The sequence below is a fragment of the Dreissena polymorpha genome, chromosome 5 (genome assembly GCF_020536995.1).
Source record: "Dreissena polymorpha isolate Duluth1 chromosome 5, UMN_Dpol_1.0, whole genome shotgun sequence".
Lineage (NCBI taxonomy): Eukaryota > Metazoa > Mollusca > Bivalvia > Myida > Dreissenidae > Dreissena > Dreissena polymorpha.
Window position 1 is genome coordinate 123,606,681 of NC_068359.1, and position 12,897 is coordinate 123,619,577.

At 34.4% G+C, this 12,897-nt stretch overlaps 2 protein-coding genes across 5 annotated transcripts in view; one reads left to right on the forward strand and one right to left on the reverse strand.

The window, feature by feature from the left end:
• Positions 1-12,897, reverse strand: part of LOC127880801 (trafficking protein particle complex subunit 13-like) — a 122,059-nt gene that overhangs the window by 72,167 nt on the left and 36,995 nt on the right. The window contains exon 1 of one of the 4 annotated variants that reach the window (XM_052428238.1): positions 9,923-9,942. The exons of the other annotated variants lie outside the window; for them this stretch is intronic. The gene's annotated coding sequence lies outside the window, so the exon portion shown is untranslated. Of the gene's footprint in view, positions 1-9,922; positions 9,943-12,897 lie in introns of those variants that run through there. 4 annotated transcript variants of the gene reach the window in all.
• Positions 1-12,897, forward strand: part of LOC127880797 (sodium/bile acid cotransporter 5-like) — a 65,039-nt gene that overhangs the window by 29,716 nt on the left and 22,426 nt on the right. The window lies entirely within an intron of this gene.

Genomic DNA, 12,897 nt, shown 5'->3' on the forward strand with positions numbered 1-12,897 from the left:
GAAACTACAAAAACATAGCCCTATAATAGCCAGGTTAATGATATAACACAATATTACTAGTTTTTTATCTTCTATTGATCTATGGGTTCATTTTTGAGACAAAAGGCTTGCACCTGCTCTTTGATTAACTTCATTCTCAGAAACATAAATTGTTTACATAATAGATAAACCTTCATCATTTTATTATATTAGGAAAGATATCAGGGATAAAGATAGATTCAAGCATAACTTTTATGACTATAAAGTGAACATTTGCATCCATATACCAGGCCATCTGTTCATCATCATGATCTTCGGTAGGCTATGGTGTTATAACTTCTAATAAACTTAATTACTTTGAGCTATATTTAAAAACATCATAAAACCATTACTGTCAAATCATCAAGTTCTGGTGTTATATAAGGAATCACCTAAGTACTTCATGAGATATTAAGTAATGCAGCTATATAGGTAATTAGGTTTGAAACTGTACAGAAAAATTAATCAAAATTTCAACTTGATCACCAAGCTATGTACATTTTTGAGCAACTTTGGTTGTTGATATCATCAGAGTTATCTCACTTTCGTTTGCAAAAAAATGACTTTTTTCAATTGTGTCCTGTGTTAATCTAAAGTGTTGCCTCAAGAAAATTGAAAGTAATGTTAGCAAAGAACAAGAAATGTGTTTGTCAAAAACACAATGCCCCCTATTGTGCCGCTTTGAAGCCATATATTTGAACTTTGACCTTGAAGGATGACCTTGACCAGCTTTCACCACTCAAAATGTGCAGCTCCATGAGATACACATGCATTCCAAATATCAAGTTGCTATTTTCGATATTGCAAAAGTTATCGCAAAACTTTAACCAAAGTTGAAGTTTTGGGACAGAATGACAGAGTGACAGAATGACAGACAGACAGACAGGCCAAAAACAATATACCCCCAATCATTCCATCCGGGGGCATAAAAATTGTGAACTTATGCAACATGGCAGGGTACATATTTTTGGTGCCATGATATTTGTTATTTTATAATTCTGGTAGATGGCCGTCACAATTGCTATAAAACATTAAGCTATTTTTGGACTAATTTGTTGCATGTAACTAAAAAAGTAACTTCCTTGCAAAAACAAATTCTAAGTGGTCAACTGAGAGGGATCAAATTATCCAAATTAGAATTTAACTTATGAAAAGTACACTAATCAAATTAAACTAGAGCTTTGTCACAGACTCCCCCACATGCCATATTGACACAGAATATTTTGCATGTTGTCTTCACAAAAAACAGCTACCATGCTCAATGTTTAAAACGCAAGTGACCCTGTGACCTGGTTTTTGACCCTGCATGGCCCATGTTCGAACTTGACCTACACATCATCTAGATACAACTTCTGACCAAGTGTGGTGAAGATCGGATGAAAACTACTTGAATTAGAGAGCAGACACCATGCTGAATGTGTAAAATGTACTAAGTGACCCCGTGACCTAGTTTTTGACCCCGCATGACCCATATTCAAACTTGACCTAGACATCATCTAGATACAACTTCTGACCAAGTTTGGTGAAGATCGAATGAAAACTACTTTAATTAGAGAGCGGACACCATGTTCAATTTTTAAAAGGCACTAAGTGACCCCTGTGACCTAGTTTTTGACCTGTCATGACCCATGTTCGAACTTGGCCTAGACATCATTTAGATACAACTTCTGACCAAGTTTGGTGAAGCTCTGATGAAAACTACTTGAATTAGAGAGCGGACAACATGCTGAATGTTTTAAACGCATTAAGTGACCCCGTGACCTAGTTTTTGACCCGGCAAGGGCCATGTTCGAACTTGGCCTAGACATCATGTAGATACAACTTCTGACCAAGTTTGGTGAAGATCGGATCAAAACTACTTTAATTAGAGAGCGGACACGGACGGACAGACCGACCGACCAACAAGCTTACTCCTATATACTTCCCTAAACTTCGTTTAGTGGGGGTATAAATATCCATATTCCAATTCAAATGTTTAATCTCAATAACATATAACAGTGTTTTGCAAAAATGAGTCTTATACACTATGTGGTCAGCATAGCTCCAGCCAAGTCTGCACAGTCAGCCAAAGCCTTTTTTTTAGACGCTAGGCCTAAATGGGTTAAGCAGAGAGGGTAGTTCCTGACCCGACGGCGCAAATGCTGGCAGCATATGGAATAAGACCCCTTTATTTGATTTAGGAGTGACTATTAGAACATCTAACAGACAAATGGAGGATCAAACAACCTTGGCAAATCTATATGCCCCTCCCTTCCCCCTCTACAGCAGTGATGTAACAACAGAAAAATTAAGATCCATATTTGTGTAGGTTTTGAACAGGACATTTGTGCAATCCAAAACATGAAAAGAAGTGGAAACACTTTTCAATCACAAAGACTTCAGTTAAACAATATTATATCAAGGATTGAGCCAAAAACTGGTGCAATTTTACCTAGTTCTTTTATGAATGCAATAGTTAAAAACTAAAAAGGAATGCTTACAACATAGCATCAATACATCATACATAATCTATAATACAGAAAGAGTACTGCTTTGACTTGTGTGCAGACTTAAAGAATTATTATTAAAATATTTTATCGTATATATATATTCACACCAGAATTGTATCATCATATTTCCACTGCCTGAAATTTATCGATTGAGAAGTATTGCATGATATCATTTATCGATTTCCTATCCGAGCTATGATTTCAAATCATAATTTGAAACATTGAAGCAATCAATAGCGCCTTGGGTCATGTCAAGATCAGGAAAATGGGTTTCCAATATTTTGCAGCAACAAGAGAGTGACTGAAAATACAGACGATAATATGATAAATAATGATTTTACAAGCAATCTGTGTATACATATGGTTTATACATGGAATAATATATCATTTGTATTGATTTTTATCTCCAGGGTTGAATTACAACTTTTAGCTATGTACCATTTATTATTCAAAGCAATATAATTCAACTCATCATCTGTCAAAGCAGAAAATGTATTCTATAATAATGACAAGTTTTACAATGTAACTTGTTGTCTGTAAAATCAGAACAGCTTTGGCAAATATGTAATTGCTGTCTCAAAATTCAGTAACATTTAATGAGATACACACAAAAACTGTTTTCCCATTTAAATCAATAATTGTGCAATTAACATAATAATCTTGAAGATTAAAATAAGTTTATCTTAGATTGTTTAAAGAAAACAAAGCAAAACAAGATTGATTTGCAAAAATCTGGAGAAAAAAAAGCATAAAGTCCACCAACCACATGCAGCAGTCTACATAAAAACTAAATGTACCATAGCAGTAGTTCAGTAAACCAGGGTTTTGCCAGAATTTGGAATCACCACATCTTTTATTTCCCTTATAATGAAGCAGTAACTGATTTAATTGAGTATTTGAAAGTACTTTTTTCTTACAAGAGGGCCATGATGGCTCTTTAGCGCTCACCTGAGTTCACAGACACAAATTGTTGAAGTCTTTACCTGACGATCAAGTTTTTGACCCAGATTCAAACATGCCCTTAATTTTGTAAAGATAAAACATTCTAACAAAGGTTTTTTTTAAGACTGAGTAACAATATTAGATGCAAGTGACGTGGTTACCATATTATTTAACATTTGACCTGGTGACCTAGTTTTTTAATGTTTTTTAATTCAGGGTTCAAACTGAACCTTGATGAGGTAAAGGTCAAAATCCTGATTAAGCCTCATTATCACTCATGCAGTCATACATAAGGCCTCAAAATCGAAACAACATTATTCTGGGATATGACTTATAGTGACCTAGTTTTTGGACCCACAAGCTCAAGAATAAAATTTGGTCTAATACCAATTGTCATGATGAACCTTTTAACCAAGTTTCATTAAGATTGAGTTTTGCCTTTTAAATGAGGTTTTAATAAGGAGCAGAACGTTTTATAAGATTTTACCAGGTGACCTAGTTTTCGGACACATTTGACCCAGTTAGGAAGTTAGCCTAAATATTGTCAAAATTAATTTTCTGACAAGGTTTCTTCAAAGTGAATTCATAAATTGTCTCTCTAGAGTGGTAAAAAGCAGTTTTAGATGCAAGTGTAACAGATTTGTACCTTGACTAGATTATAGGATATACTTGGGCAATTTTTTATACATTCTGATTGAGAATTAAGGTAGCAAGAGTTTTCTCAGAGATGCCATGAGACCTTGTTTTTGGTTTGATCTCCGCCTTAATATTGTCAACATAAACAATTTTCATCAAGATACTTGGAAAAATGTTGCCTCTAGAGTGGCAATGATAAAAAAAAATTGACTATGCTTTCTTAAACCAGCTTCTCTCATAACCAATTTAGGGTTTTAACTTAATAATAATGTTCCAGGTTCAAAAGCCTACATGGTGTCGTCATGTAGCAAATTAACTTGTGCTTTTAGATGTCTTGTCAAATTCTGTTGCCCTTATGATTATAATAAATTGAGACTAGTCCAAATATAACAGTTTCGTTAGCAAATTAATGTTGAGTTTTTTTTCAAAAATACAGTTTTCAGTTTGTAGTAATTGATGTCTTTTGGCAAAATTAACTTCTAATGTTACTGATGTACACCACAAACTTCTTCACAAATCGACTTATATTCAGTATACGATCTCATCTCAAGCCCTATTAAATTGCTGTAATTATATTGTAACTATTTGCCCATGTCTGTAGTGATAACAGCAAGTATCATGCTGAGGGTTTAATGTATTTCTGTGAAAGCCATCAACACTTCTAATGCTTCTGCAACAGAAACATCAACACCTTAGGTGAAAGGTTCAGAGATCAAATAAATAAGAAATGTTGGCAGAATTATCTAAAGTGTGGTCGTTAAGAGATATCATTGCTACATTAATATGCCATCATCTGCTTAAAATCTCATTTCTATAGTTTGGAATGGGCTAAACATTGCAGATATCATTTTGCTGTTGAATGAAAAATGTATTTTAAAAATGCGCCTAAGTATATATATATGGGCGGTGCTCCGTGAAAAAGGGGTTTAATGCATGTGCGTAAAGTGTCGACCCAGATAAGCCTGTGCAGTTCCCCCAAGCTAATAAGGGACAAAGCTTTCCGTCTAAACTTGATTTTCACTAAGAAGAGACTTTCTTGAAACATAAAAGTATCGTCCCTAATTAGCCTGTGCGGACTGCCAAAATCTGATTTGGGCTAAATAGATACTTCCTTATAACAACAAGAGCACCGCATAACGGGTGCCACGCTCGGCTGCGAAGAAAGCTTGTCAGATTTTTTTTTTTTTTTTTAAGAGGTCACAGTGACCTTGACCTAGTGACCCAACAAGAGATGTGTTTGTCAGAAACACATTGCCCCCTACTGCGCCGCATTGAAATAACATTTCTATTTATCATTTGGCAGGTATAGAAATAATCTCCCTTTAAAGGTTATTACTTCCCTTGAAATTTGTCCAATCCAACCGGGGGTGGGGGATGGGGGGGTGAGGGTCTCATAGTCAATTATAACCATGTCAGACATCACTGACAACCAAGGCCTGTTGTTTAAAAGAGATCATAACCAGATTTTTTTCTTTTTCATAAAACTTTATTCATGACGTACCCTGGGGTGTAGATTGCCCCAGGTACCTGCTAAAAGAACTAAATGTGAAATAACAAATGTATGGTGACTTATAATAATATTTAACAAGATTAACAAAGTTATAAGAAACAAAATTATGTTTTTCACAATTTACAAACAGTCTTTTGCACGTCTGCACGTTTAATTAATATTCCAGTCTTTGTTCACGTCTGCACGTTTATATGATGTTATTGTAAAATTTATATGATGTTATTGTAAAAGGCGGGTGAGTAGTTGTACCGAAGGCTGTCACGTGCCTCAACTCCATCATCCAGGGCAGCTGTAGACTATATATCATGATCCTGGCGGACCATCGCGAAGTGCCCGTGCATGACCTGAGGTGGTTCGCTGGGAACCACATTTTATTTCATTATAGTTTTTTTCATTTAAATATACAACCTTATATGTTTCTTTTCGTTATTCTTTACAATTATTAAGGAAGTGTGGATACATTACTCGTTTTATAATCAAGGATATAAACTCAATACATAATACTAATTAAGACCCGCTTAAATTTAAGATGGTGACTTTTATTTGTTAAAGCTATCATTGTGTTCTGTTTTACAATAACATCATAACCAGAGTTGATCATGTATCTATGGACATTAGTCCACAGGTATGTAATGAACATGAAAGAAATAATAATTATATCATTTAAAAAAAAAAAACACTTTGACAAATCAATCATTTGAGTTATAAATAATCAAAATAATAAATCTGTACAGTAACTGTGAAAAGAACTTCAATTCTTGGTAAGGAAATATATAATATGAGATTTATAATTATATAAATTACTTCCCTTGAAAATAATTGTCTGTAACAAATCTATATTTTTAGTAGCAAATAATTAAAAAGCCACTATACCGTGACTGTAGATTCACCACTCAAAATGTGCAGCTCCATGAGATACACATGCATGCCAAATATATAAAGTGGCTATGTTCAATATTGAATAATTTTCTCCCTTTTTAAAGGTTATAACTTCCCTTAAATCTGTATTTTTTACCATAGACCGTAAAGGATGACCTTGACCTTGACCTTTTACCACAATGTGTTTGTCAGAAACACAATGCCGCCTACTGCGCCGCTTTGATTTATTAAACAAAAATATATACCGGGGCGGATCAGATAACTATGTCCATTTAAAGCTTATTACTTCCCTTGACTTAGTTTTTTCGACCCTAGACCTTGAAGGATGATGTTCACCTTAAAATTTTACCACTCAAAATGTGCAGCTCCATGAGATACACATGCATGCCAAATATCAAGTTGCTATCTTCAATATTTAAAAAGTTATGTTAAGGTTTTAGCACGACGCCTACGGCGGACGACGAGCTGGCTATGACAATAGCTCAATTTTCTCCGAAAACAGCCTCGCTAAAAATTACCATAAAACCAGAAAGTGCATGCCATCCCTGATAAGCCTGTGCTGACTGCACTGGCTAGTCTGCAACAATTTATGCAAATGCATTAAGCCCTGTTTTCCCAGAGTGAGGCCTTTTTTGATACTCATTGAAAAGTTAATGAAAGTAGTGTGTCTTAGTATACATATTCATATCCTCAAAAGTGTGTTTTGTTGATAGCACAAATAGAAATTACAAATTTCTACAATGTTCCACAAAATCTGTTCATTGATAAATTTCATTTCTGTAGCCAAAGACATATTTCGTTTTAAACAACCCTCGTATGACTCACACATTTTATCAGATAGATAAAAATCAAATAATCAGAAATTTCAGTTGGCTTTCAGTGCTGGATATGCTAATTTAATTTCCATCATCATGAAACAGCCATGATACTTGAATGCAACATACTCATTGGTAAAGTTCAACAGGTTTAATAGCTGAATATTGTTCAAACACCCACCAAAAAATTCCATAACACTTCATCATGTTTTCTTCATTTCCTTACTAAACCAGATACAAGACAGTGCTAAACTACTTATATAGTATAGTTGTTACCTGAAAATTCTGATTACATTTGGTAGATGTAATGTTCATTATAACATTGACTTCATAATCAGAAGACTTCTCCACTTAAAAGGCTCCAGTTTATCAGCTTACTTTCAGGCCTTGCTCTCAGAAAACAGGGTTTAATGCATGTGTGAATGTAGTTGTCCTAGATTGTCCCATGCAGTCCGCACCAGTAAAACTGGGACAACATTACGCTTTAATGGAATTTTTTGTTAAAAGGAAGTCTCTTCATTAAAATCAAGTTTGAGTGGAAAATGTCTTCCCTTGGCATATTTGGGGGTCTTGCGTTCCATGGCTGGCATATTAGGGGGTCTTGTGTTCAATGGCTGGCATATTAGGGGGTCTTGTGTTCCATGGCTGGCATATTAGGGGGTCTTGTGTTCCATGGCTGGCATAATAGTGGGTCTTGTGTTCCATGGCTGGCATATTAGGGGGTCTTGTGTTCCATGGCTTGCATATTAAGGGGGGCTTGTGTTCAATGGCTGGCATATTAGGGGGGTCTTGTGTTCCATGGCTGGCATATTAGGTGGTCTTGTGTTCCATGGCTGGCATATCTTGTGTTTCATGGCTGGCATATTAGGGGGTCTTGTGTTCCATGGCTGGCATATTAGGGGGTCTTGTGTTCCATGGCTGGCATATTAGGGGTCTTGTGTTCCATGGCTGGCATATTAGGGGGTCTTGTGTTCCATGGCTGGCATATTATGGGGGTCTTGTGTTCCATGGCTGGCATATTAGGGGGTCTTGTGTTCCATGGCTGGCATATTAGGGGGTCTTGTGTTCCATGGCTGGTATATTAGGGGGTCTTGTGTCCCATGGCTGGCATATTTTGAAAATGAGCCTCATTCTGAGAAAACAGGGCTTAATGCATGACTTTTGTGTACTCTTCACAGGCTAATGAGGGACGACATTTTCCACCTAAACTAGATTTACTTACCCCTTTCCCACTTAGAAGCAAAGTGAAAATGGCTATGTGCAAACAGTATAAAACCAGAACAGACTGTGAGTTACTCGCAGTCTGTTAAGATTTTATGCTGTTTGCTACTCAACATTATATAAGGTTTGGAAATGAAGCCTTTAAAACTTGAATATATTAAGAAAGGACTTAAATTAAATTTTATTTTCTAAGGGACTTCAAATGCGTCAAAATGCGTTTCTGAGTGGAAAAGGGCTATACAATTCAATAAAATCTCAAAGGTTTCATCCCTGATTAGCCTGCATGCACATGCAATGCAGACTGCAAAGTCTAATCTGGAATGACTCTTTTTACACAAGAATTAAGCACTGTTGTCCCTGAAAGGGTCTATATTATAAAATAACCGTGCACCTTCCTTATTATTTTCTAGGACCACAATGATTAAGGCATGTTAAAATTGAAATCCAAATCTAATCTTGAAACCATTTGTAGCTTTTTATGGGACTTTCGCAATGCCTCCGAATGGAGCATGTAGGAGCATGTCAGGCAATTTTGGTCCTGCATTTGCAGACTATGTACTATTTTCCAGATAACTCCCCACAGATCTAAAAAAACTTAAACAACGTGGAAAACATTGTACGAAATATTCTAAGCATGTTAGAAAGCAAAAACTGTTGTATTTATTTGTTTGTTTGTCATCTTGAATAGCAAACGCGTCAAAATAAAGTATGTTCAGACGATGTACAATTTTCATTGTTTACTTTGTCTGAATGTTTGAGAAAACAACAGAAATCTAAGAAAAACGACAATTACCAGAGTACATAAGGAGACTTAGCGGGTATTTTGCGCATAGTTATCATTAATTTGGATATTATAAAATATGAGTATACCTTGATTTTGGTTATTAAGCGAGAGCTTTTTCCGCCATTTTGTGCGTACGATGTACTTTTGTGATCACGTGATTTCCCGCAGTGATTCGTGATTATTAGTTTCGTACATTACATTGGAAAACAGAATAAGCTTGTAAAGATGGAATGCATTATAAAATGTTTTTCAGATATTTGTTACTAACACATTACTTATGATAACTATATTATATTCCTGATTTTGTTTTAAAAAAAACAACAATACCATCATAAAAAAGTAACAATTTTTTACTAAACAGATTTAGTGAACATCTTGTCGTCACTTAAATCTTGTCAAGCAAAATAACATACAAAATTAACATAAATAACATTTAAGTAAAATAGCCATACAATAACTGACAGCATTAGATTTAAAGTTGGAGACAAACTTAAATATCTCTTATTTTTTGTGTCAAAATATTTATTTGACTCAAATTCTTTTCAAATGTTATTCTTGTAAGAAGGTAATAAGGAATTTTATAAAAATTATTACAAATAAACAACTTAAATTATTGTCTGCATATTACCAAGTCCTCCATAAATTAGCTGAGAAATTTATGATATCATCCTAACTGCAAGCATGCTACAAGCTTAATATTGATTCTCTCACTGAAAAAAATGCAGGATATGACGTTGTTGAAAGATTTGTTACCTATGAATCAGTGACACATTTTATATTAACCAATGACTCAATACCTATCATGCACACAATGAATCTTGGATGGGTGCATGTAAAACAGTCTTTTTATGAAAGTTGAGCTGATAAGCATATTCATTTTTTTAACAATTTTGAGCCTCTTCCAAAGTTTGTCCAATTTACTTCAACACTTTTTCAGCAAATGAAAGAGATGAAGACAGCTGCTCATGTTTGTTTGTTTATGCATGAAAGGTGCAACAGTTTTGAGATTAATTGCATTAAAGTGCAACAGTTTTTGTTCATATTTCTTTGCCAATATTTTTCTACATAAGAAAACAGACAGAAAAGTGCATGCATGTGCAACAACAAGACTTTATAATCGTTTGAAGTACAAATATTGTTTTTGTAAACATGAGTGTTTGCTTTCCCAAGTAAATCAAATAAAGAACTAGTTAAAATTGTTGTTGTTTCTTTTCATTCATGAAAATCCTGGTTAAAAAAACACAAGTTGTCATGGCTGCATTGTGGCACCCTAGTGATCATGAGATGCTGTTGGCAGTGTTCTGAAGCATCTATCTTCACAAAATTTTCACTAAAAACCTAGATACAAGGAAACATTATGTTCAAACTTACAGCCCAAAGGAAACTGTAAATAGGATGGTAGCTTAATGACATTTCAATCAAAATGAAATTTCTCCCTCAGGATTAGAATCTCTACTACTGGGATTAGCAGCAGATATATGTCAGCAGTATTTGTGGGATTAACTCCTTCAGTGCTGGAACCGAATTTTGAAGGCCTTAGCAAACAGTTTGGATCCAGATGAGACGCCACAAAACATGGCGTCTCATCAGGATCCAAACTGTTTGCTATTCTGATAGTATTCTTTGAAAAAAAATCGAAGAAAATGCTAATTTAAGAAATGCGGCAGACAACATTTAAGCAGACGACAAATTTCCCAGCATGCAAAGGGTTAAAATCATCCATATGGGCAGAAAACAGATCCATTGGCAACCCCAGGTCTGCAAAACTAGGTTTATGAAATCCTTTGTACAGAAAACTATCATAGATTTAAAAGTCTTACCAATTTTATCATTTGTCCAGAAAGAGTAAAATAAGACAAGATGTGTTTGTGAAACACAATGTCCCCCTATATGATGTTTGACCTTGAAGGATGACCTTGACCTTGTGAAGGATGACCTTGACCTTTCACCACTAAAAATGTGCAGCTCCATGAGATACACATGCATGCCAAATATCAAGTTGCTATCTTCAATATTGCAAAAGTATTCATAAAATAAGTGATTTGGGCCACATATATTTGACCTCTGACCTTGAAGGATGACCTTTACCTTGACCTTTCACCACTCAAAATGTGCAGCTCCATGAGATGCACATGCATGCCAAATATCAAGTTGCTATCTTCAATATTGCAAAAGTATTTATAAAATAAGCGATTTGGGCCACATATATTTGACCTCTGACCTTGAAGGATGACCTTGACCTTTCACCACTCAAAATGTGCAGCTCCATGAGATACGCATGCATGCCAAATATCAAGTTGCTATCTTAAATATTGCAAAAGTATTCATAAAATGAGCGATTTTGGCCACATATATTTGACCTCTGACCTTGAAGGATGACCTTGACCTTGAACTTTAACCACTCAAAATGTGCAGCTTCATGAGATACACATGCATGCCAAATATGAAGTTGCTATCTTCAATATAACAAAAGTTATTGCAAAATGTTAAAGTTGGCGCAAACAGACCAACAGACCAACAGACAGACCAACAGACCAACAGACAGGGCAAAAACAATATGTCCCCCACTACTATAGTGGGGGACATAAAAACTATTTTATATAATGTATAAATAAAGCAAAATATCATGGTACAGAAGTTGTGTTTCTTAGAAAATAAATACATTTGTCTCTGTATCTTGTATCCTAATTTTTTTTTAATTAAAGCATTTTGTTTAATTCTCCAACAATAGTGCATGCGAGCGTAAGTATGTGAGAGGGTGGATATGTATGTGTGTATATATGAGTATATGTGTGGGTGTGTATATATATATGTATATGTGTATGTATGTACACATGTAGGTGTTTATTTGTGTACCTGTAATTATATGTGCAAGTATATGAGTGAATATGTACAAGTGTGAAGGAATGCGTATATATGTTACATATGTACATTAGAATTTAACTTCATTTAAAAGATTGGAATTAAAATTATTATAAATAATTAATTATTAATCATTTCAATTTGTTTAAATGTTGATAAATATAGTCAATAAGAATTAGTGTTGAGATATTATAGTAATAGTGCTGACTACAAAATAGGAATTTTGATTTTGTGAATATTATTTTTAGGTTGGTACAGTAAATATCTATATTATTATTATAGTAATTATTGTTATCATTAATATAGTTATTATTATTGATATAACAATATGATGTTATTGTAATACTTTTTATTATCAAATTCAATTTGGAAAATTACAATGAGGAATGAATTTCTGATCAAGTATAAGAACCATACAACGAAATGTCATGTATATTATGTATTTTGGCGCAATTGTATATCGCATGGTAAAGTACGACGTCATGACGTCATTTCCTGTCATATTTGACGTTGTAAAACATTTACTTTATTGGTGTATACAACAGTTATAACTATGTAGTGAATTCGTATTTGTAAACTTTGATAAAGCCCGTTTGGGCGAAATATTAATAAAAGAGTGTTTTTACTATGAAGTAAAGCATTTTGTATGATAAAAGAATTTGAATAGGCCAGAAGATATAGAACAAAGTAACTTTGTTTTAAAGATTCAAAGTCACACTTATAATTGCCTTTTAGTCATTA